General features: G+C 44.3%; 1 protein-coding gene across 10 annotated transcripts in view; it reads left to right on the forward strand.

Moving 5' to 3' along the window:
- ZMIZ1 (zinc finger MIZ-type containing 1) overlaps positions 1-25951 on the forward strand; it is a 342305-nt gene that overhangs the window by 37346 nt on the left and 279008 nt on the right. For all 10 annotated transcript variants that reach the window (XM_062579764.1, XM_062579766.1, XM_062579765.1 and 7 more), the window contains exon 2: positions 7737-7851. The gene's annotated coding sequence lies outside the window, so the exon portion shown is untranslated. The remainder of the gene's footprint in view (positions 1-7736; positions 7852-25951) is intronic.

A 25951-nucleotide genomic window follows, 5' to 3' on the forward strand; every position in this document is an offset into this window, starting at 1 on the left:
TGAAGAATTTGCTATCTGCTTTGATTGCTGATTAAATTCTTCACATTGAATTTCTTGTAACCAGGAATTAGTGCTTGGATGAACGTGCAGAGCAAAAGTATTTCTTAAGTGCTCTTTGTGACCATCTCGGCCTCAGGACAAACAAATGCATTAGAAGTGGGAAGAACGGGGGCGGGGGGGGGGGAAGATATGTACCTGGATTGCGAATAACTGAATTCGCCTCCTCTGGGATGCTGATATTGAAGGTCTCAGCCACTGACCGCCGATGAGCAGGGGCCTATTAATGTCACGTGGGAGAGAAACATTGGTGTTGGACAACAACGCACGAGCTTTCCTAACTTCGTTTAAGATGCAAAGAAAATATCAGAAATGGTTAGAAACATAAGCTGTTACTACAAAAGAATATGAAGTATTGGGATAGTAAATACTTGAAACCCCCTTGTAGTGCAGGAAAAAAAAAATGGTGGTGATCCTAGCGCTGTCCTTGAACGTGGCACGAGACAGGTGAACGCCTTTGAGGTGTCTGAACGTCCAAGGTTGCCAGACCCCTGGGATGACCAGGGCTCTCCGGGAAATGACTGAACTTGCTCCCCGAAGCGCGGCGGAGGCGGGAGGCAGGCGCTGGGGTCCGCGGCGCGCAGCTGCTGAGGGCCGGCAGGCGCTGGGGGCCCGACGCGCGGAGCCGAATAACTCAGTTCACCGTGCAAGGCCGTGCTCGCAGGCGCGTCCCTTCTCGGACACCTTATCCGCGCGCGGGGCTCTGAGCCTCGTGCCGGGGCTGCTCCCCGATCGGCCGGGGCTGCAGGCGTTTCGAGCCCTGCGCTCGGGGGTCCGAGGGCGTTTGGTGGCCGCCGCGTGCGCCGCTTTTGGGCGGGAAGGGGAAACGCGAAGGATGCCTGTACATCCCCACCTGATCTTCTAACTGGAAATCCAGACTGTTGCATCAAAATAAAACTGTTGGGGCAAGAACGTCCCGGAGAGCTATGGGCGTTAGAGGCTAGGGAAATTGCAGTAGCAGTTGTTGCCGCTTTAATCGTGCGTTCTTTGGGGGAAAGAGGTAAAAATAAAAGGGTTTAGCAAGAAGACTGCGTGACAAAGAGTCAATATTTTTTGGATCCAAAGAAAGAAATCCCAGCCGGCGGCGGCAGGGGGGGAGGCGTTAAACCCAGCGCGCGAGCGTCCCCGTGCCGCGGTGCTAAGGCGAGCTGCCGCCCCTGCGGTTCTGCGTGCGGGCGAGGATCGCTGGTACACCAGCGCTGACTGAGGGTTGCTTCGTCTGTTGGTGCGCTCTGAAATCGATTCAGTGATGTAATAGCTTTCGTATTACTTTAAATACTGTATTGCCTTCCTTGAGGCTTTGTGTAATGAGACGTAAGCATTTCTTTAACGAGATTATTTTTTTTTGTTACATGATGTAGATTTGCGCTAATGATGGTTGGAAATAAATATCTTCATATTTTGTAACACACTTGGCTGTAAACAAGCAGGCTTCAAAATGTTTTCCAGTGACAGCAGCTTTTCCTGGCTACTTTGCTCTCAACATTTGGCATTATTATTTGGCATTATAGTTGCTCAGTTCAGTGCATTCTTGAATCTTTTTCAGGAAAAAAAGCTCGACAGGATTCAGATTTTGGGAACGGACAAAGATTCTTTCTGTACGATTTTTTGGTACCGTTTGACATCCCGGTTTTCCGTCTGCGTGAACAGAAATGCCCTTGGAGGGACCTGGGCCATCGCGGGGCGGCGGGTGCCCTCCGTCCCCCGAGCTGCTGCCGTCGAGTCGCCGCCCCGGCACCGCGAGAGGCAGGAGCCTCCTCGCAGCCTCTCTGCTTCGCGTTCTAGCCTCCCTCCCATCGCCAAGAATATTTCTGTTCTGCATCAAGATAAAATGAATTTATGCCTGCAGGGTTTGTACTCTTTGCTCTGTGCTGTGTGATAGCAACCCAGTGAGATATGCAAGTGGAAACTGCATTAATGATTGATAAAAGCTGAGAGCTGTTTAAATTTTTTTTCCTGTTTAATGACTATCAATAATTTAATGTGTTTACTGTATGTTTTTAAGAAATAACAGCCATATTACAGTCATGGGTTTAACAGGCTAAATGATTCAAGCTTCAAAAATACTGATATCTGACGTGAAGCGTACTCTCTTTTTAATTAGGAATAAGGCAAAAAGAAGTACAAAGTGCGTCCTAAGTGACGGAGATGTGCTTTGAGAAAGGCACGTCTCCGCGTGGCCCCGTCGCGCTTGGGCGCGCGCGGCTGGAGCCGCACAGCCGCTCCTGCCTCCGGGAGCCGTCGCGAGGCTGCGCCCGGTGCCGGGGCTGCCGGGAGCCCCCAAAAATGCCGCCGGGGGCCGCGGCCGCCTTCCCTGCCTCCCGCCCTCGGCTCCCGCGGCCCACGGAAACGCTGCTGGTTTAGGTGATTTATCTGCATCCAGTAACTGAAGTCATCTGGGGAAGGGCGAGAAGCCTCTAGAGGAGGGATTGCTTTCAGCTGCATCTGGCTTTTCTAGCAGAAATCCAGGAATTTAGCGGGGGAGATGGGTATTTTGACAGACACGATTTCTGTCTCTGCTCCTGGGGAAGGCAGCACCTTTTCCAAGCACCGAGCACTTCCCGCTGCCTGAGGACTCGTGGCGTGTGGTCCTCAAGGCCTCGCGTGGTGTGAAATCTTACCACCTCCTCGCGTGGCTTACGTGCTCTGAAATCCTACCTGACCTCGGCTCATGCCTTTTGCTGGTGGCTGCAGGAGGAGTCTGGTTAGTGTCTTCATTATTTACGTGGTCGTGGCAGGTAAAGACTGGTGCGTAAACGTTGTGCGTGGGTTGGTAAGCTTTAGTGAGCCCATTACCTAGATGTGTGCACGTGAACAGGCGCTTCTGTAAACTTAGCTTTTCTCATGGACAAACATCATCTTGGGAAGGGCTTTTTTCATTTTACAGCAGCGTTTAAGGAAGCAGATGGAGAGTATCAATCTGTGTAACATATTTAGCTGCAATAAAGAATTGTGTAAACACTTCCAAATAAAAAAGATAGAAGGATATTTAATACACTTGGCTTTTGAATAAAGGTAGTTCAAATTTAATAATTTAATAATTATGCGTCTTGTTTAGGGATTACGTATCCTGCAAGTAAAGCACAAAAAGGCTTTTGCTTAAACTTCTATTAATGGGTAAATCCCATGAGTTTGACTAAGATCTGGGCAAATCAATGGAAAAATTACTTAGGATATCTGAACTGTTGTTCATCCTGACCATGGTTTTATCCTTTGGTTGCGCTTTTCTAGCAGCATTTTGATAACTTTTTTTTTTTTTTTTTTTGGGGGGGGGGAAGGGAGGAATGGGTTTTTATATATAATCACTTGAGAGAGAGCTTGTTGTCTTTGCGCAGATACAGTTCTGGAGGAATAGTTTTAATGTTTGAAGAAATTTGTTCCTCCACAAACACCTCCAACACTAGTATTTTTGCTGGAGGTGCTTATCCTGTTCTGTGTATACAGGGATGTGTGTGCATGTACATACAAATGTGTGAGGCACACAACTAAATATGAGGCTGAGTAACAGCAGTATTCTTTTAATTCGTGTTAAATTAAATGCTGTTTTATTCATTTCTGGCAGATTTCCTTTATGTTGCTGTGGTAAGTGCTATGCTGTGTGCAGGCTTTGCTTTCTGCTGACTCTGTCCCAGCTGTAGGTGCGTAGATGTATAGGTGTGCAGGGACGTAGGCTGGAGAAGGAAGCGACCCCAGAGGGAAGTGCAGTTGCTGGCCTCGAGGCCGAGTCTGGCCCAGGAGGGCATGAGCAGGAGCCCCGTTGGGAGCCGGCACCCGCAGCCAACCTGGGAGCAGCACCCTGCCCTCAGGGGCCGGTTCAGTGCTGCTGCCTTTAGCTGTGGAGAGACGAGACACTAATAAATCTTAGCAAGGGGTGCAAGAAGAAACAGTTATCCATAGTTTGTACATGAATGCAGTGCAAAAAGGTAGGGTTTTTTTTTCCTGTTTCATCATGATAGTAAAATGTTTTTATCTTTTTCTCCTTTGCTACTACTATTGCTTTTTCCAATGAGAAATTGACACTACTGCTCCCTCAATGGATATTGATGGAATAGTTATTTTACTATTTCTCTGAGATGAAGAAGCTGAAAAATGAAGAGGGGAAAAAAAAGGAAAAGCTCTTTTTTTTCTCCCTTAACAATGGTATGAACTTGAATTATTTCTGTTAGTGCACGTTGAGCAATAGAGTATATAGTTTACGTGAAGAAGAGTTGGCGTTTGTTAAACATAGATTGAAGAACCTTAGGAAGATCCTATTTTGTTCCTGTAAATTGTGTGATGTTGTGCTTCTCTCCTCATTATTTTCTTTATTTTTAAACCCTTTTGTGCCTTATATTAAAAACACTGTGGAGGGGGCTGTTACATACAACAGTGCTCCACTCTAATTAATTTCTCTAGTTCCTATTGTAATAAAAGTAATGGACATTGGAAAATAGAGTAGGAAATCTAATAAGTTAAAAAAAATATCTTCTAGGTTGGTTGTCTGTAATGAAGGCCGCCTTTACCAGACTGGTTCCCTAAATGGCTTTTTTCTGGCTAGAAGAAGGCCTGCTGCTGAGGGAGCTTCTGGTTGGGCAAGGCTGGGGATGCGAGGTCTTGGCCAACCGCATGGTGCAGACTGGCAGTGAGGGGAGTTACTTTCCCAAAATGTTGTATTTTCTGAACCTAAGTGTCTGAAACATTAATACCTTGGCAAACGTCATGCAAGGTCTTTGCTTTTAGCCGTGGGAAGCGAGTTAGGGTTGGGTAACACCTGTTGCAAGCACTGGATTCCTGTCATGCGGCGAGAGGGCTAAATTCAGCACCGATCCTTCAGAAAGAGTGGTGGGTTCTGAGTCATCCAAGTCACGTTTTGGAGTATCTGCTCCACTTTTGAGTCTTTGACATGTGCACGGCCCAGAACCACTGTGTACGGCGTGAGCCTTAACAAAACCCCAGCCCTCGCTGGTGGGCTCAAGGTATCAAGATACAGGAAAGCAGCTGAGCTAAATCCGTAGCAGAAGCCGAGTCCCACACCATATGAGGGTGCTTGTGGTTATAAAAGCCTCTTTGCTTACCTAATGTGGATGGCAGTGATTTGTTGGGTTTCTGTACTGTGTCTCTGTCTCCTTTCTATAGTAGCTGTGTACCTGGAACATCTTGAGAATTTTCTTTTAAGTTATCTCTGGCCTCGACAGAAATTCAGTGAAGACTTTTGGTATAAGTTGCTTAGCTAGGTTTCTCCAATTAGATTTTGGCTTTTGGGAAAAGCTTTATTTCGCTTCATTTTATTTTATAATTTGTTGCCTGAGGATTTGAGGACAGAACCATCTCATTTTCTTTGGGGGAAGTGATGTCTGAGTTGAAGCAACATCCCTAAGTGTTACTTATGACAGATTTTTTGTCTTCCTGAGAATGTTGTTGATAAACCTTAGGTTTTTGCACTTAGCCTTCTTTTTTTGCCATCTCTTGATTTTGTTTGATTAAAAATATGCTACCCCTAAATCTTGTACATCTGCTTTAGATATTTCTTTCTTTCTCCTGGAAGAAAGGACGAAAGAGTAAAAATTTTAAGCACTTGAAATGCAGCTAATATATCAATTCTTAACTGACTTTACCTGACTTTTGTGGGTTTTTTTTTCCTCTTAGTAGAGAAAAATGCTGCCTAAAGCATCCTTTTGATTTAATAATTAAAAAGAAAAGCAAAGGCTGTATTTGATTTATGGATGCTAAGCCATGTGTGTGGTTGGGGGAGGGATAACGTTTTCTGGTGTTTTGCAGCCTGGTCTGTGCAGAGCTGCTCAGCAAGTATTGATTAGCACGTTGCCTCAGGAAGTACACGTGTCAAAACCAATTCGCTGATGGTCATTTCTTTTCGGATCTCCGCAAGGAGAGGGCTGAGTGCCATTTCCCTCTTTTTAAAAAGTATTATGTCTCGGCTACTGCAAATGTTGGTTTAAGCTGCTTTGCATCAGTTAATACAAGGAGGGCTGAAACCAGACAGAAAGCTGGGATGCTAATGAGGGGTGAGAGACATTAAGAAAGTAGAATTAAACCATGTGGGAAGGTTTACCTTTACCGAACAGGTTGAGGAGGCAGATTTTTGAGCAGATTATTTTTTTTATCTCAGGATCCATTCTTCTGCATGATCAGATTATCACTGGACCTATCTACGGGCGATTGTAGCAAGGGAGAAGACGTTTTGAATCGCTGATCTTGTTCCTTCTCTCTTATTATGCGTTTTCTCTGTGTGTATTTTTCTGTGATCTTTATTTAGTTTTCCATTTTTTATTTACACTGCCACTGTTACTTCATGAATTCTTTAAATCATTGCCTGTCTAGAGGGGAAGCTGGTCAGGACTGTTCTCGCAGCTTCACGCGGGCTGGCAGGAGGAGTAAAGAGCAGAGCCTTTGCTCCCTGGGAAATGCCGGAGCTGTGGCCAGTTAGAGCTGCACAGGCATGGTTGCCTTTGGTGGGCGTGTTTTTGTGATAGATGTTTTCTTCTGCTTGTTGGGCACCCTTGTGTAAAATCTCTTTTGGGAGATGAGGATCCATCTGCAGTCCCGTGCTGTTAGCAGATGGGATAACTGTCTATTCTGGGGATGATGGAGGTGAGTGGGGAAATGTAAGATATCAGACCTTTCTTTCCCATGTTTTGAGAACTTCCATTCAGATTTTCCAGAAACAATTCATTTAATAAGCCATGGGTCAAAAAAGAGTGGGGACTTCTGTGCGAGTATGAACAGACAGAGAGGAGATCAGAAGCATTTCCCTTTGCTCATTCCTTGTGGAAAAACTAGAGTGAATTGCCATTCCCTCAAATACGTTAGTGTCTCATATGTGCTGTTCTAAAATAACTTTGCACTTGATTTGCCTGCCTTTCACCAGAGGCAGGTGTGGGAGGGAGGGAAGGACCGGTGAAAGCCATGTGCCCAACAGTTTCCTTATGTTCGCGGTAGGAACAGGGCAAAGATGGAGCCTCGTATCCAGGTGAGAGAGGGATTAGGGTTTTATGGGAGTAGAGCTGAGAAAAGTTGATCTCTAAAAGGTAGCTTTAGTCAGGAGAAGGCTTACCAGTTCCCTCCATTCTGATATTTCAATTTTTTTGTTGCCTTTGTTTTATTAATAAAAGTTTCAGTATAGCTGGAATAAGTTGTCATGTTTCATAAAGAAAAAGAAATAGAAGTTATGATTGGTAACATATACCTCATAGTTCTATGTATAATGCTGCTGGGAAGAGTATATGAGCACTTAAATGTACACTCTTTCAGTCTGTATATAACTAGATACTCAGTATGCATGTTGAAATTTGTCTTTTGCCAACTATTTTGCCAGTAAAAGTGATGCATTTGAGTTCTTGCGCAGAAGTGGGTGTGAGCCTTGGTGAAGCGTGTGCGCTTAATTGTTGGAATGAGCACTCAGGAGTACTCTCAAAAGCTTTAGCCTTCCTCCTCTTCTGGTGGCTGCTGCGAACCCATCCTCATTTTTCTTAGCAGGTGACTTGGCCTTCACGTTGCATATTTTGATACCGCGATGGCAGAACATGCAAATAAAGGGTGGCTCCAGTTGATATTTTGAGGCTGGAGAACAAGAGGCACTGTAGCTAATCTAAGGAGTTCTTGTAATCTGCTGCCTCTTCAAAAAGCACAAAAGCTGATACTTACTTTTCTCTTCTGTTTTGTTTTGTTTTTCTCCCCCTTAGGAAGTACTGTTGTGCTGAGGAAGAAGACAGCTCCTTGCTCCTATTTTTTATTTTTCTCTTTGCCTGAATTAGAAGCTCCAGGAATGTGCTAATTGGCGGCGGCCTCTTCAGAAAGGTAAGAGGTAGTTGTTACCTGCTTTCCTACACATCTTGCCCGTTCAGTTCCTTTTCAAAAAGCAGGGTGATGTTAGAAGAAGCTTGTCTACATAGAGTTTAGACAAGTTTTCTGGTTAATGCGGATTGCTCTTGCATTGCTTTTGAGAGTCTCATGCAAATGAAAGGTTTGTGCACTTCTCATTCCACAGTCAACTGGGAAAAACTGTAAAATGAGATATGCTTTAAGTGTTTATGGAGGAAAAAAATAAGTCATGCTAACTGTTGTTGTAAACTGATTAACTGCATCTTTATGCAAACATCAGCTCAGATGAAAATACAATCAGTTAAGTCTGAAGAAACCAAGCTGAAGAATAATGTTTCATGTAGTAGATTTTTTTTCTTTTTACCTAAATGTCTCCTGTGGGGGTCCTTGATGGTTTCATGGTTGGTTGTACCACTGACAAGTAAGAGGGGAACCAGCTGGAACTCCAGCTTGGAAGCTGAGTGGCACATTTTGTGGAGAATTGGAAACAGTTGGTAATTTTTCACCTCCTCAGACTCTTTCACTTGTGAGTGGAAGTGCCAAAATGGGGTGGGTGAGAGTTCAAAGGGAGTGTCGTCTTTGTAGTACGTCTAAGCAATTAAATTTTGTAGTTGTATCTGATGATGTGATCTACGTGTAATTCATGTCCATCTTTCCACTTCAAGACACACAACATATGTCTCAGGATCTATAAAAAGAAAACATCAGTGCTGTGATTTTTAGAGCACCATGAGCTGCTTGAGTAGACTCAGGTCAGCAGCAAGACAAATGGCATATATCTTGCTGGTTTTGATTAGTGTTTGTTCATGAACTGGCTGCAGTGTTTTGAGATGTCATTTCCATCTTTCTGACAGAGGTTAATGCTCCTTGTAGCAGTGGCAATATCTTCTGTCTAGGCCACAGCCATTCCAGTTCACAATTTGGCATCTTAACCACTGAGGAGGGTTTATGCCAACTTACTAGACTCTGAATTGGAGAGGCCGATGTATGATATGCGTTTCTTCATGCCGGATTTGCTTTGTGGTGCTAGCCTTAGCGGAAGGGTTGGGCAGCCAATACAATGCAATAATCTCTTAAATTGCCCTGGTGAGGTTTGTCAGCATGCGTTTGTCAGGGACCCTTGGACAGACTAAGTATGCTCGCTTGTCAAGAACAAGCTGAGACAGGTGAATGTGCCTTGGGGTCTTCTCTCTCTCTTTCCCCATCTCACTCATGATGGTGCGGGTGCAAGCCAAATCTGTACCGAACAACCGTCACCAGCCGGCTGGCTACCTTCAGAAATAACACTGATGACCTAATGGGCAAATGTTTCTTGGAGACCTTCAGCTGAAATGACACGAAGGAGAAACGCAGACCAACAAAAGGGTTCTCCTGGCGTTTGCGGTTTCCCTGGGGCCCCGCGGTGCAATTGCCCGTCTGTTGCGTTGCCTCCTGCCTGTTAACCCGGAAGAGTGCCAGGCTCCAGGCCGCAAGTCTTTGCTATGGTGGAAGGGCTGGCTGCAGTCCTCTCCCTGCACTTAGCAAATGGCAATTGCTGGTCCCCAGTGGTGCTCGGGATCGAACTTGGGAATGGTTGATAGCATTTCTCCTTGGTGCCAGACCAAATAATACAGATTGCTTGGCTGTTTAGGGCACACATTCACTCCACCACTGACGTGGGGTGTGAGGAGAGGAGCTGGCTAAAGCAGCGGCACAGCCTTGGAGCCCCTTTGCTCCCAGGCAGATTCCAGAGTGGGGCTCTGAGATTCCTCTGAAATGCAGAATTTTGGGGCATGCTGGCTGTGGGCTGCAGCCGTGGAGCAACGCCATTACGAAGATGGATAGCTCTGGTGGAGTTGCCTTATGGTCTCTGAATTCCTTCTAACTCCCTGGATCAGGGCTGAGGGAAACAGAATTTGCAAGTGATTTTGCAGGAGTGCCTCCGTGCTGTCCGTACAGTCAGCCGCTGCCGCTTCTTGGTGGCCGGGCACTTCGGTGGGTGCCGCTTGCGTGGCACTGGCAATTTGGAGGAGCTTCATTGCTCTCTCCCCTTCCTCTCGTCCCAGCACGCGAAGCAGCGTGTTCTTCGCATCTGTGCCAGCCAGGAGAGGAACTGTCCCTCTTTGGATGACATCCCTTTCCAGCTGCAGCGGTGACTCACGCTCCCTGGATGTGTACGTTGTTAACCCCCTTTACGTTGTTAACCCCCTTTTCCCTTTTCGGCACCTTTGTAAAACGCATGCTTTAACTGTCTGCAAATGTGCGGTATTTAAGCAGCAGAGTCGGTATTATCAAATGCCATCTTGTAGCCTGTGTCCCTTGGGGTGAAATCTGTGGGAGAAAAGGCTGGACGTGATGGTGAAATTTGAGAACCAAAGCAAAAAAAAAAACCCTCTTTCCTGTGTGTTTGCCCAGGACAGGGCCGGATGCGTTAGGAAAGGCGGGGGCCTGGGGACTGCAACTCGCCAGGCTGGAAACGTTGAAGGGGAGCGGAGAGGAGCAGCGGGGCTAGGTCCGGGCAGCAGAGGGTCGGGCTGGCAAGCAGCCAGCGGTTTGCTGCATTTTGTTTGCTGCCTTAAATCTGTACCCTCTTCCTCTGTGTTTCCTCATTATCTAAATTTGTGCAAAGATTGTTTTTAATTCTTTTGCCCCTTAAAAGAGCAGCCCTATCTGTGCTCAGATTGAGCTGAAGGAAAGTTCTGCTCATAATCAGGGCGTTTGGAATGACGGTTTTACACTGATTCCGAGAGAACTTATATTTTCTCATTATTTTTCCCCTTTTTCATTCATATCAATCTGAACCATCTCCAAAGGAAAGGTGATACTGCTGCTAGCTATCATTTCAGGTGGGTGACACTATGGTATGTTAACCAGCGTATCTGTAATAACTCATCTGGCAGTAGGAAGCTTACCCTATTTGTTTGTATTTCTTCTTTCATATATAAATCAAGTTCATAGCTTTTGAGACTCTGAAGAGCATTTCAACAAGGTATTTGTTTCATGTCTTTTTCTTTTTTTTTTCAAAATCCTTTGAGATAAGTTTTGGTTTAGGATTTCTCATTCAGTAACTGTATTCAGTAAAATGTAAATTCACTAAATGTAAAGTGTCTGTCAAAGCTATATTGCACCTAACAAGAGCATGATATGTTTTTCTAGAGTCCTCAGTTTGTAGAGCCATAACATTCTCCCTGTTCGATAAAGACTTTACCACTGCTTAAGGCTCTTATATGCTTAATTAAGTTAACCATGAGCCTGTGCTCTGTTGTTTTTAATGAAGCATTTGATATTTTTCAGATTGTCATTTCATGAAGATTACAGTGTGGGTTTTTTTGTTTGTTTGTTTTGGGAAAGATGTAAATCTCAAAAACCGGATTGGAGAAGAAAAAAATTTCCATCTCTGTAGTATATTTCTAAGGTCATTTGTGTGTTTGGAATCTGATCGCTAAATGTATTGAAAAATTCAGAAAACTGGACGCTTATTTCATACCTCCAGAATGATTTTTAAGCATGTCTGTCAATTTGAAATGCACAAAAAAGCGGGATATTCAAAGCTGAAATCAACTTGCTCTTAAATCACTTCTGTCAGGTACGATTTCTAAGAAATGTTAGGGAATGGAAATAAAAGCTGGCAAATTTAGGCAGAAGAAGCTAAATTCAAACTGTAGTAAGAGCACTGGCTCTGAATTTTCTTACTCTTTCACTTCTCTGGGCCATCCTTTTCTGTCAATTTTCTGCTTAGGCCTTGCAAAGTGAGCAGGGTTGCCAAAGAGCTGTAGGAGGAAGATGGCAAGGAGTTGCCTCAAGGCGTCTACGTGGAAGGCTTGAAGACGTTGCCTTTAGGTGTATTGTAGCTGTGGTGATGACCATTTATTGTCCTGGTTTAAAAACCCTTTGAGTGGTCAGTGTTAGCTCCTAGTTCAGCTGGCCACCTTTCAGCATCAGTGGTTACCTGCTCAGTTGTCCTTACCTCGGTCGAATTTTGCAGTCGTGGCAACGGTGGTGCTGGACGGTTGTGTTGCAGACCTCGTGCTGAAGGTAAAAGCATGGGTTTCCTTTTGGAAATGACTTTGCATAGGAGTAAGCAATGTATGCCCTTGGGGCATGACGAGCAAGTCCTTGCTCAGTCTGTGCGCATCTGCTCGCAGAGCCTCCCAGGACCTCCGTCCACACCAAACTGTGCATTGACCGGAGTACCGAGGGGGCTCGTAAGGCTCTCCAGAGCTTTGCAGGCCTCTGAAGAGGAGTGGTGGCTTGAATGTGACTTGAAGTGGCTGCTGCATAGCAGTGGGCACACAGGCAGGATCTTGCAGCGTGGGCTTTGTTGGAGCCTTTCTGCATCCCTGTTAGTGTAGGTGGCAATTTTGTTATTACTTCTGCTGTGTTACATGCTAGTCCCTTAGAGAGAAAGCTGGAAGGCCTAAATCGGGTTTTTATGTTTTTGTTGAAGTTAGCCATGGAAAGAGATTGCTCAGTGCCTTATTTCCATACCGGTGATGACCGGTCCCTCCTGCTAGGGAAACAGTGATCTGCAAATGGATTGCTCCGTCCTTCAGCTATGCAAGGATGCCTGTGAATTCCTTGTGTGCCTCAGTAACTTGCCTGTTCAAAAGAGATCAGTGCAGAAAACAGTCCAGAAGAATTTTTCTCCTGAAAAAGACTATCTAAGATTATGCTACATCAAAGTCATAAATCAGTGTTTCAAAACTATGTTTTCCCAGTTTTGTGGGTCTCTTTTATGGTGTCTGGTATACAGAGATCAAGGTCTAGAAAATGTGATACTGCCTGTGAACTGTTTGCAGCTTGGGTCATGGTGCCACGGCTGCCCACCACGGGCTCACCCCCACGATAGTGTGACCGTGGCCATCTGAGCCAGCATGTGCAACACGGGGCTCGTGCCAGAGGCTTGGCAGCTACAGGGCAGAAGATGTTTTGTCCTGCAGGAAGCCTTCTGGTATAAAGAAAGCCTGTCTAGGAAAATTTTGTACTAGCAGGGTAGATGTGCGCAGGGAACTGCTTTGTAACATGTGATCTGAAACATTTTTGATCCAATGCTGATGGCCTTAAAAGCCAGATGAGCTGCATCACTGACGCATGGTCACTTACTATGCTGCTTCGTGATGCAAACCAGACCTCCTTCTGGTGCCTTCCCACATACACTGTAGTCCAGATAGACTGTGAATTTAAAGCTTGTGCTTATGCTCAATGGTTCATAACCCAAGCATGCTTTGCTTTTCTTTCTTTTTTTTCCCTCTCTTTTCCTAAATTCCTGGTACCATAAATAGAAAGTTTCCAGTTATTTTGGTAGTATTTTACCTAGGGGTTACCTCGAGTGAGCAGAAAGTTTACACAGGACCTCTTATCTCCCCTTCTGCTGCTGTTCCTTCTCTGCTCCCCAGATATGAATTTGGGGGGGCTGATGATCTCTTTATTCTGTGGGCTTTACTGCTAAAATTAATGCTTGGATTTTTGAGGAAAGAACAGGGGAGAAAGGGAGCTGAGTTTTTTTCGTTTGTTTTTTACTTCTCAAACATCTTTGAATATTTGTAATATTATGTAAAAACAATTGAAGAGAGATGAAAATTTGGTATATGAAGGAGATTACTGTTTGCCAGCAAAATGAACAGCTATAATATTCAGGTGCCTGGCTGAAGAATGGTAGCATAAGTTTTTTACTGGTAGAAATCTAGATTCTGGCAGAAATATGCAACTGTAAAATCTGTAGGCATATACTGTAGCAGAAGCTGTTTTTATTCACATACAGCACAAGGAATTTGGCTTGGGAGAGAGTTCTTCCCTCATAGAAAGCAGGGCTTTTTAATGGGATTGCTGTTTGTGCTTCATTTAAAACCGTATTTTGTTCTGGAAAGACAAATGAATTGTGTGTAGTATTGGTAGTGTTTTTTTCCTCTTCTTCCTAGCAACCCAGTTTATTTCCTTGGCTCTTTCTTCCTTCCACGCTGTTTAATTCCAAGCTTGTAATCATAATTACCATGAGGAGATGATATTCCAGCAAGGAAGTTGAGCTTTGGGTGAGCTTGGACGGTGATGCCCTTCCTTCCTCAGCCCTCTCTGTAGCAGCCTTTGCAGTATGCTGGAAGGGTGCTGGGGGTGACGATCTGAACGGACTAATGCGATACCGTTGGCTTAGGAGGAATGGAGACGAAAAGAGAAAGCAAGGACGTGTGCGAGCGGCGGCTCGCCAGTGTCGCCTTAAGAGAATCCTCAAATGGAGTGCTCGTTCGTGTTAACCAGAGGTTAATTAATCAGATTGAGTAGATAAAATGATAAGCTGCTTTTAATGAAGTGAAGCAGCTTTATTAACAGTAAGCAAAATGCAAAATATTTGGTCTCTGGCACATGTGGTTTTGATGGAGATTGTGGCTTGCCACTGGCTTCAGAGAGCATTAGCCTTCCTTTTTCCCGTTGCACTCTGTGGGCTGTGCTCTGCATGTGTGCTTTCGAGTGTGGCCAATGCTGTATACAGGAGATGAAATCAAATTAGAAGCAGATATGTCACTTTAAAACAGAAGAGGAGAGGAAAAAGAAAAAAAAAAGACCCTTGCAGATTTTTCTGTAAGCTAGAGACTAACACTTACCAGCATTCCTACTTCAGATGCTGGTATTTTTCTTTGGAGATAGTAGGCTTTACACACACACAGCAAGCAAACAGAACCCCCTCTGGATTTGCAAGAGTGACACTGCTTGAAAGGCAGCAATGTGATACTGCCTGGTTACTGCTAGCACAACCCCAAACCGATCAGAAGAAGATTGTGTTATCTACCAATTTGCAGCTTATGGACAGAAAAGCACAAGGGAGGTACCTGTGCATTTATTTAGGCGGAGGGTCAAACTCACTGTGTCTCTGGCTATTAAACTGAAGCAGATCCACTTACTCGCGTTGAAATCGTCTTCTGTCATCGGTGGTGCTTCTGTGCCATTTGGTGGTCCCCATAATGCATCTCGTGAAAAGCTGAAGCTATGAAAGAACGTGCGGCGATGTTGTAATAGGAAAATACCTAAAATGTCATGAATTAAGTGAAGAACAAATAGAATGCACATTTATAAAGAGGGAAGGCACCTTTGTGGAATTAAAAAGTGAATTACTCTGGGCTAAATTAAATTACTTTTAACTTCCATGTTTTGGCTGGAAATTGACTTTGCTTATGACCCTACATGAAAATCTTTTCTAAAGTACAAACCAAATGAGTAATGGGTTTGTAAAAGTCACCTCACGGGCAAACCCCTTATAAACTTGATAAGGTTAACACAGTTTTGTGAACTGGAGAAGTTTAGCTGGTAGATTTAAACGGCTCGCTAATAGGATGTTAGTAAGCAAATTGTCTTTCATGGACAGTTCCCCCACACCGTCACTCTTTCCTTGAAAGACTCTGCTCCCCATAGCTGTTCACGTGCAAATCCCTGCGCGTGAAGAGGAGCTCAGCTCCGGCGTTCGGGGTGTAAGTGCTCTCCCTGGATGAAGCTGAAAGGTTGGATCAGCAGCACTAGGAACGCCGCTATGGAGGGAAACGCTCCAAAGGCTCGTTAGAGGGGTGGGAGAGAAGCTGCTGAGATCCAAGGAAGCAGCGTGCTTGCGGTTTTTTATCTTTACCACAAAATGCCCTAGTGACAAACTTGATAAATGAGAAGTTACTGTTCAGCTGAGGTTGCCATCCCCACCTCTAGGAACGACGATTTTACCTGCTGTCCTCTTCAGGATCTCAGCGTGCTGCCCTGCTTGCAGAACAGCAGGGCAAGTATTTTGTCTGCAGTACGCGTTGGGTCCTCCTTTGTTTTTCTGTTTGGACTTTTCTTTTAACAGCTTTGTGTTGCCAGTCTCAAAGCTTCAGAAGTGGAACTGGGTACATAAAATGGAGTAGGAAACCTTAGACCTGGTTTTCATCCTGAAAGGATGAGGTTAACGTGGCACCTTCCGAAAACCGTGTAAATATTTACCTGGCTCTTCTGCAACATAGCTAGACTGGTTAAGTTAATACTTAATGTGCCCAGGGTGCTAAAGCACATGGCTCTGATCGCGGACTGGCGTTGCCTGTGCGAGCAGCAGTTCTGCTCGAAGATGTCTGTGCTGGCTGCACCCTTCCGCAGCTCGCCGTCCCCGCGGCTCTGCACCCGCGGGGAGCTGCGCTGTGCGGGACAGCCACCTCCGCTGCGGCGCAGTCCCCGGCGGCAGAGTGGGGCTGAGCCATCCTGTCCGGCTTTCGCTGGGCCGGGAACAAAGCGGCAACCTCCGACTTTCAAGTGATAGTAGGCACCCGAGGCGCCAGCGTCGTACGGCAGCGTTGGGGTTTAGAAGAGGCTTTGGTGTCTGTGTGAAAATAGCGGCAGCAGGTGACAGTTCATAGCTGATTACTGAAGAGGAGGAGCCTTGGAGCCAGCAACAAATCTGGGACAGAGCAGGGTAGAAATGTAAAAAGTTGTGGGTTCTGGTACCTGTCATAATTTGATGATTTAAAAATACACTGTTCTAACACTGCAGTGTTCAGAATGAAATAAGTTCTGGCTCTAGAAAGTTAGCACCAAGTTTAAAGGAAAAATGTTTGCAATTTTATGGAAGAGATGTGTCCTCTTTGTTCTGCGTGAGCTCATCAGTTCAAGAACACAGTTTTTGCTTTTCTAATATGAAGCTTGTTCATTAATATCATTGCACCACCTCGGTCCTCCCAGCTAGTGCAGACTTAAATGTCAGTGCAAGTGAGAAAAATCCTTTCAGAGAACCTTAATATTGTAATAGACTTGAAGCATTTTTCAACCAGCTACTGATTATTCTGGTGCAATAACTGTAGCATATAGTACTGATACCCAATACTGGAGCCAGTTGAGATCCCAGCAATCTATAATCTGCTTTAGAGGCAGAGGTAGCATGATCTAGTAATTGCAAAAAAAAAAAAAAAAAAAAAAAAAAAAAAAAAAAAGGTATCTCCACCTTTCCACTACTCCATGAGAAGAAAACAAGAAAAATGTTGATTAATAATAATAATAAAAAAATTGTTACATGGCATTGCAAAAATCCAGAGTTTTCTATAGCAGCACTTTTAAAGTCACTGTATAAAATTAAAAGATATCTCTGGCAATAGTTTAGTAGGGATTATGTAGAGTATTCACCAGATCTAGAAAACTGTGTAGGCTTCAAAACTACAGCCTTGCTGCAGGGAAACTACTTTGCCCAAATTGGCATTGGAATGGGTAAACTCACCGAGGAAGAAAAAAATCCTCCTAGGATAAAGGCACAAAGCCTGTAGTTGTCTCTAGAGCAAATACAGCAGATGATTAATGTATCTGAATGGCGTAATTCAGAGTAATCGTATCCATTCACGTGCCCTTGTCCCGTTTCTAATGACTGCTGGGGTTTCTGTGGCTGTTGGGGTTCCCCAGGCGTATTGGTGTGGGCCTGGCACAGGAGACTGTGCTGGGGGCTGACGCTCAGAGAAGTCATTTGGTGCTCTCCTATATGAGTCCCCAAACTTTTGCTTTGAAGGCAGTGGAAATAGTTATATTTGGTGCTTGCAGAATCCAGTTTTGATTTGTTTTGCAGTCCAAGCAACCTGAAATAGGCTATTTTACTTTGCGGAGATTAAGATGCGCTGAATGCATAGGACCAATTACTTGTAGCTTTAGACTTTATGTCAGTAACTTGGTACCAAATGTCTTCTAATTCTTTTACAATTATTTTAATTTGAGTTAGTGTGGCACCTTCCTGAACAGATCTCCAAAAAAGTAAGCCTTTGTATCTAGTATTTTGGATATAAATTCAAAACTAAACAAGTGCTAGTGTAAGAATGCTATCTATCTTCATGTCTATCTTCATGTCAACAGACCAAAAAGAAGTGTTTCTGATGGCATCCTTTCTATGATAGGTACTTTCTGATGCCTTAACATCAGTTATTGTCACTGTTCCCATTAGATGGTAAGGGTCAAACTTTTTTCTCATTTGATGAAAATGTCTCAGGAGAAAAAAAAGAATTTAAGAAACACACTTGTAGAGGAAAATGTGACTAGTCCATGAGGCTTCCTAGTAAGGAGATTTGCCTTCAGTATGGTGGTCTCCCTTGGGAAGAGGTTAGTACATTTAACTCCCATATTCCTAATCCAAGTGAACCCTAATAGGAAAGTATGGTGGATAAGGGGACATATTGTCCAAATACTGTTTGACCTGTGATGAGAGCACCTCAAGCATCATTCATGTATCATCTTCATATAATACCTGCTGGTGGAGCAGATGCTTTTGTGGGCACTGAAGGTAGCCCGAAGTTGCAGGCATTAACTTGGAAGGGACAGGAATTCTCTTTTAAGTCCTTTTATAACAGGACGTGCTACTGTGAAAGAATATCAGCTAGGAACTGAGACGTAGGAAGTATTTCTAAAGGACCGCAGCTTGCCACGAACTCAACCTAGACTGCAGGAAAGTCTCGTATTCGCTTCCCGAAAGTGTTCGGCAGATGTCATTGTAAAATGAAAGAGTCTATTGGGCCACTAACAAATGTCAACCCTATATTTCTAGCTGAACACATGGATGCACAGAAAGGCAAAGTTATTTCCCTGCAGTCCCCTGGCAAGTAAATGACATAGCTGGGAATAGAGCTGAGCTTTCCTGGTGTCTGCTCCTCGGTTATAATTGCTAAACAGTGCTTTCTTCTTCTTCTTTGTAAACATGAATCAAGCCAAATGGCGTGCACAATTAGCTTTTTTCCAGCAAAGCAGAGGAGGGAAGAGGGAAGGAGGAGGAGACTTGAGCAATGACGGGGGAGGGGACAGTCATTCAGGGACGCTGGTACCTGCTGGGGGCCCAATTTAATAAACGGCAATGTGTCGGCGAGGCCGCCTGCGCTCCAGATGCGTTGTTATCTGCAGAGTCCCCGCGCTGGCAAAGGGCTGCAAAGGGTTTAATGCAAATCTGAGACCTCTGCCATTGTGCGAGGCAGATTAGGGCTCATTTGCATTCTTCCTCCTATAATAATTACCTAGCAAGGAGTGCCTGTTACCATTAGCTTCATTCTGTTTGCCCGTGATAACACCATCAGCAATCTCTTCTCCGTGGATTATGGACACTATGAGGAAGGGTGGTGGGCCAAAAAAATAAAAAAAAATAAATCTGTTGGGGAGAGCAGCAGGAAAATTTGGATGCTGAAAATTTAAAATGCAGATAATTGTAGTAATAACCATTAAATACAGATGGAGAAATATTGGGAGCTGAAGAGTAAAAGTCAGTATTAATCCATAGTGTCAATGAGGTACATAATTTCAAATACCAATTCAGTAATGCCAGCACATGATTTTAACTGAGCTTTACCAATGCTGTTCAGTAGTTTTGTCCTGTTTTCAGGTTTGACTCAGAAATTATTCTAAAATAGCACAATTAGAGATCCACATAACTGAGATGCTACAAATGTTAACAATGTGATGTGATGTGTCAGAAACTCGGGCAAAATTTGGCACGTTTGGTGAGTGTAGTTTTGGGTCCCAGAATGTAAGCAAGGGTGGTTTTTCCTAAAAAAGAGCAGATATGTGTTTTGGTTTTGTTTTGCTTAAAGATGTGGAGGGTTTAACACTAGAAAAGAGATGCAGTTGAATTTGGAAGATTACTGAGGGTGCTAAAATCAGCTGTTCCCTCTGCACGCCAATTCTGCGTAGAAAGAACACAAAATCCGTGCGAGTGGCAGATCCTGTTCTGACAGCTCGCCCCCTCCGCTGACTCTTGCCCCCGGGGACCGTCCTGCAGAGCCCCGGGGGGTCCCGGCAGAGGAGCCGGCTGCCGGCGCCCCGCTGTGCTCGTCCCCAGGTCGGTCAGGTTTGTGCGCTTTCTGCGTATTTGAGGATTTTCTTGGGCTGTGGCAGCGAGAGGAGTAGCCTGGTGGTGGTTAGAGACCTCGGGCTGTGTGGGTGGGGGACGCCCGGGGATCTGGTGTTAACCAGCAGTGCCACTGCCGTCAGTGGTGAGCAGAAGTGACAGGAACGGGAAATGTTGTATCGACGTGTTTCTTAAGTCTGATTTTAACTTTATTTTTTTTTTTGCCTGCTGTAGTAATGCTAAAGATTACAAACATGGCAGATGCACAACTTTAATGGAAAATAAAATAAATAAAAAGTTTGAAGGTTGAAAGTTTCTTCAAGGAAACATGCTTGTCATTCTGGACACAAACTGAAGGATGCCAATGCTTGAAAGAAGCAGCTTAAATTTGTTTTGTTCATCCTCAAATTTTTTCGTAGAAGTAGTAGTAGGATTTGGTACATGGCCAATTCGTGTTTTTGTGTTTTGCTTTTTTTTTTTTAGAAAGTTTGCTACGTGGGAATAAAAACGCGGCTGATAAAATTGGAAAGGTCTAGTGTATGGACCTTGTAATGTAATGTATGGAAAGATTATGTACATTTAAACGTAAGGTAAAACACAGCAAAATGTTTTCCCATGTGAGCACTGGAAGAGAATAATAAAAATTCCAACTATTTAAAAGATGCTGCAGTATAATTTGTGAAGCTGTGTATTTATATATATAAATTTGAAAATATTAAAACTAGATAACCTTTATAAATAGCATTAGAGGCAGCTAAAGGAGGTGCAGAGGAGAGGAGCAGACACTGCTGCTTATGAGACTGGCAGTATTCCTGTGAATTGCTTTTCCCCGTATGGCCCTCCCGTTTCGCAGACAGCTTCGGTGATTAATTGAGCACAGTTACCGCATGTTTCCTCAGCCCGCGGTTGGGCCGCCCGTGCTCCCCGTTAGCCGTCCCAGCGCGCCCGCCGCGGCGAGGGGGGTGCCCGGCTCCTCCGGGCGCCCTGCGCGGCCGCTCGAAGGAGGGTCCGCGCGCAGCCCCTGCCGCCGCGCAGCCCCTGCCGCCGCGCAGCCCCTGCCGCCGCGCAGCCCCTGCCGCCGCGGCCGCCCGGGAACCGTCCCGATCCGTCCGGCGCGCGAGACGAGACGCCGCTTCCCCGCGCCGTCCCCTCTCCTGCCTTCCTCTCCCTTCGCCCGGTTTCACCGCGTCCGGGGATTAGCTGAAAAACCGCTTTTTGTGCGCTTCTGCCTCTCGGAAGTGTTTCGGTGTCCTTACACAGTATGGTGTAGTGGTGTTTTTCCTGAACACTGAAACAAAACGGGCACACGGAGAGCGCGGATACCCACAAAAGCAGACTTAAACATATGCTTTGAAGTAATGTGAATTCCAAGCTTATATGAGCATAACCATACGCCCACACAACTTACAAGACTAGACTTATTTTCAGCTGTCTTATTATCAAAATTGCAATTTATTTAACATAAATTATGTGAGCTAGAAGAACTTAGGAAGCAGAATTCCAGAAGGGCCTTAACTCTCCTGTTTCTGCAGACTGCTTCCCTCCGAGCAAGCTCAGCTGTAGTCCTCCCAGAAGGGGTGTGCGTGTTTATAGAATAGAGATATATAAAAAATAGTTATGTTATGAAAAGGACTGAAACTTGGAAAGATTGAGGAAAGCTGTATTTTTACTTTTTTTCTGGCAAAGTTAATTGCGAAATACTTGCTTTAGACCCAGTCTATCTTAATGCTGGTAGCAGTACTTTCTACAAAGAAAGTAAAGTTCTTCACACTGTCGCCGGTGTTAACCACACTGCTGCCAGGGAGAAGAACCTGGCTGCCCAAAGCAGCGTAGTGTCGAGCACAGGACTCAGCCGAAGGTAATCAGCTTTTCAGAGTTTTCTTTTTTTAAAAAAGTCTGTATTTTGGGTGGAGCACCATGCGCTAATCTCTGTGTGCGTGCAGCTGTGTGCATTTCTTGGCCCGTGCGGGGCCGCGTGGTGCAGAGGCAAGGGCATGCAGCTGCGGCACCACGGATGAGCACCACCAGCAGCAGGTCCCCACGGAGCTGGACCTGGGCCGGGCGACGCGCCCCGGGGGGTCCCTGAGCCCTCGTCTGCAGCCTCCTCGGCTCGTCCTCACGGGGGGCTTCCTTCCTCGGGGCAGCTCCCGGGCGGTTCTGCGCGCAGCGCTGGCGGCCAGGAGGCGGCTCGGGTGGAGAAGGAGGGCCGCCTCGGAGGGTGGCTGGCGCCGGGGCGCGCGGAGGAGCTCGCCGCTGCGCGCCGGGCCGCGCGGGGGGAGCGAGGAAGCCCGCGGCAGCCTGCGAGCACAGCTTGTGCACATATTTGTCGGGAGCTAATTGGCAACGCCGCTGCCTTTCGAAGTTGTGCCTTCACCTATCAGCAGAGCACAACTCTGGGACTTAATGTACTGCAGATTACGTAAACACAGCCCTGAAATATTTGCACAGGCAATTAACTCTTGTTTTTACACTACTTTGCGTTGCAAATGGAATCCTGCTGCAGAGCTTGGAATATTTATATTAGGAGATATATTTCATAATTAAAGTAAATAGTACTTTCTTTAAACTGGCTAGCATTAAGATCAGGAAAATAGGGATTCAATCCATCTGCAAGGAGCTGACGGTCTCTAAAATTCAGTAGCCAAAAAAACTTGCTACGTTTGTTTCTCATAGTTGAGGAAAACAAATTTGCAAAAAATTTTATCTGGAACAAAACTGTTTGCTTGCTATTACTTGTTACCTTTGCAGACTGTAAATCTTTATAAAAGTAATGCTTGTCTGTATTTTCTTTGGCAAAATGTGTTTGCTGTTGCAGTAGCTCTAGGCATGCATGCAATAGGGGATTACTGGTACCAGAATGATGTGCTGGTCCTCAGGTAATATGTTGCAGATTGCTTCATGGACACTTATAGATGCATATTATTTTTCTACCTCTTGCTTGCTCAGACTTTGTTATTGTGCAAGCGTGTTGCAGCTGATGAAATTAAGTCACCACTCCATGATTTGTTCTGAATAATAAATCTATTGTAATGTAAACAAATGGTAAGAGCAGTCCTAAAGCTAGACCTCCGTCCTCTGGAGTTTATTCACAAGCACAATCATCAACTTGAGTAAAATGTTAATAGATTTCTATTGCAATTCTGAGCATGACTTTCTGCCAAAATCATACAATAATTGTAAAATCAAGGGCTGTGGAAGTTTGGTCGTTACCAAACAGCTTTGTGCCCTTGTTTGATAAAAGCTTGGATGATGCTTTCCCCAAAGATGTGGTGAGGGACTGCTTAAATTACATTGGCACTCTTTGACAGATAATCATACAGGCTAGGAGAGGCAGAAAATGCAACTAATTGAATCAAAATCCTTCGTAACCTTCGTGTAACAAAACCCCACAACTAGAATAGATTGTAATTGACTAAAAAACAATTTCTGCAGAAAGCGAAAGTGCAGTATCTTGTAGAGCACAGCAAAAGTTTTAGCGCTAATACCTAGCGAGATGATTGGATGCATCTTGATGCCTCTTTGCAGGTGAGGAAAGCCAGACCTGGGGACTGGCATCGCACACTGTGAAGGCAGCAGCCCATTTTCAACTTCTGGAGTTGCTTCTAAATGGTACAAACCAATGCTTCTGTAGTCAGATATCCTTCTGGGTTTTTGCTTTTGTTCTCCCTGCCCCACTAAGAACCTTTCTTCCTTTCTCTCCCCAATACAAAAAGCTGGTTGTATTTTTTTCAGTTAGAATAAGGGGCAGGTTTAGCTCAGTTGGTGAGAGCGTGGTGCAGCTAATGCCAAGGTTGTGGGTTCAGTCCCCCTGTGGGCTATGCTGAGGGTTGGACTAGATGATTTCCAGAGGTCCCTTCCAACCTTACCATCCTATGATATCTATGAAATGTGGCAGTTTACCCAAGATCAGTCTTTCCTTAGTCACTTGTAGAGTGTCGTACCAGGTTTTACTTCCCCAGCTCCTACTAGCATGCTCTTGACACCAGGGATGAGAGTTTGGACCTTCCCTTCACCCCAGTTTCAGCAGGACTCCTCCCAGCTTTATCCAGCGTAGGTGCGTGGAGCTGTGCTGTGCTGTTTGGGAGAGGGGTGAGCTGGGGGTATAAAATGTTTTTTGAAATGCCTGATTTTGTGTACACATATGCTCTTCTGTGGGATAGAAAGATTCTAGGTGTAAGAATGGATGAAACCAGAAGAATATTGTAATTGTTGATGGTTTTCAGTAGCACCTAGAAGTTTCTCTCGAATTCTTTCAAAGTCCCCCATGGCTAGAGGAAATGAAAAAAGGATGTTTATGAAAGTGTTACCTTCTTGCCAGATGAAAAGAGACAGGAACAGTTGTAATGCTTCCCTCCAGTTGCTGTTGTCTTTTGGGAGTTAGCTTTGTTCATCAAAGAAATATTAGAAAAAATTAGAAATAATTTACTTTTTTCACTTAAGGAAAAGCATTGGTTTCGTGTTTCTCTGCTTCAGAAAACTGAACCAAGTATTTAGTGTGAAAATGCATATGTAGAAGGATTTATGTTTAATAGACAGGCTAAGATTCATAGATGCAGATAGTATCTTTTATTAGATCAACTGGTGTAGCTGGCAAAGAGATAAGCATTCATGGATGAGAACACTTGAAACTTACATTTAATGTCTTTTGATAGAGCAAGTAAGTGTCATTCATTTCATTCATTGACAGTCTATCCTGCCACAGTTAGATTTCTTAATCCAAGTTCAGCAGTCTTTGGTTTTTAATGAGTGTTGCAATGTGTAGAAAATATCCAGATAGTTTAATATCTGATCTTCATGTCTTACTAGTAAAAGGAGACTGCATCTTGGAAAAAGCAGAACTTTTAGAAGCCTACTTCCAAATAAATATTGAGTGAGATTGGATCATAGTGGGAATTACGGTGTTTCTGCGTGCATTATAATTTGATATATGATTTAGGCAGATTGCTTCCAAGACATCTGAGAATTTCAACTGTCATCTTGGTTCAATTTCTTTATTTCTACAGTCTACCTGCCATTCTTCCCCAGGGACTCGAGATTGCCTACCCTTGTTCCAGGCTTTTCTCACAGTCCCTTATTAGCCTAAATTGAGGTTTAATAAACACCTATTACTTGAAGTAGTAAGATAAATTATATGAATAGATGTGGATCAGCTGAAACTTTGTGATTGTTTATGGTGTCTAAAAGACTGATCTGTATTTTTTCCATTTGTGCCTTCCCTCAGTGAACTCTGTGGACTTTTGGTTGAGAGTATCTTTGTTTTTCATCAGGACTGTAGCACGTAATCAGTGCCACTTGGTGCTATATTACTTCATGCACTGAGGCACAAAGCAGTAGCAACATTTTTATCTTGCAGATTCTCACTGCTCAGTTTCCTCTGTCACTAGTTTTGCAAATTCTCATTCTTCCCCTCACCAACTTTTTGAGCAAGCAGTGAGGCCAATATGGTTTACTGCTCCCCCCCCCCCAAAAAAAAAAAAAAATAAAACAACTAATTCTAGGTGTCTTTTCTTGACCCAGTGTTCACCTAACAAATGGATGCAGTAGTTTTAAACAGTGTTGGGGGCAAGACCTGCCTCTTTTACGCTCATTTACTGTCAGCTGCGCTAAGGACTTGGTTATAATAATTGGCAGCCTTCTGGTCAGAGATGATCTCTTGATTATACTTCTAGGTATTCAGAGAAATTTATGACTAGACTGAACTATTGTGACTCGTTAGTCCATTCAGCTGTGGCTGAATTAATGCTTTTCAGAGCTGAGAATGCATGGTTGGTGGGGTTCTGACTGGTAATTTTGCAGTATGTAGTTATAATGAGTAAGCAGTTTAAAAAAAAAAAAAAGTTTTACCTCTGTTTTTTTCCTCTTTTCCTCATGGAGAAAAAATTTCTTAAGCGTGTTAATCTGTGTGTCTGGCTTCAGATATGGTGAATTTCAAAACCAGGTAAACTCTAGGGCTCTGCCCCCCTCTTCCCCCTCCTTCTCCACCCCCACATCCCGAGAAAGAAGTAACCTAGTATCTGAAGAATGCAAGTTATGCAGATGTTCAAAAGGCCAAATAAAACAAATAGATGGGCCGCAGCTGCTAGAACAGCATAAAGCAAAGAACATTTGCTGCCGTGATGAGAATGCTGTATTTTAGCATGCCACTAGCTTTTGCCTGCTTGAAGAAAATAACATGGTGAATTAGTTTAACCAATTTTTATTCTATTGTGATCATAAATGTGTTCTTATTGTTGAGATTTCAAAAAATCAGTTTTCTTCTTAATGAGGAAGCAGAATAAGAAGTGATAATGTCCT

The sequence above is a fragment of the Rhea pennata genome, chromosome 7 (assembly GCF_028389875.1).
Source record: "Rhea pennata isolate bPtePen1 chromosome 7, bPtePen1.pri, whole genome shotgun sequence".
Lineage (NCBI taxonomy): Eukaryota > Metazoa > Chordata > Aves > Rheiformes > Rheidae > Rhea > Rhea pennata.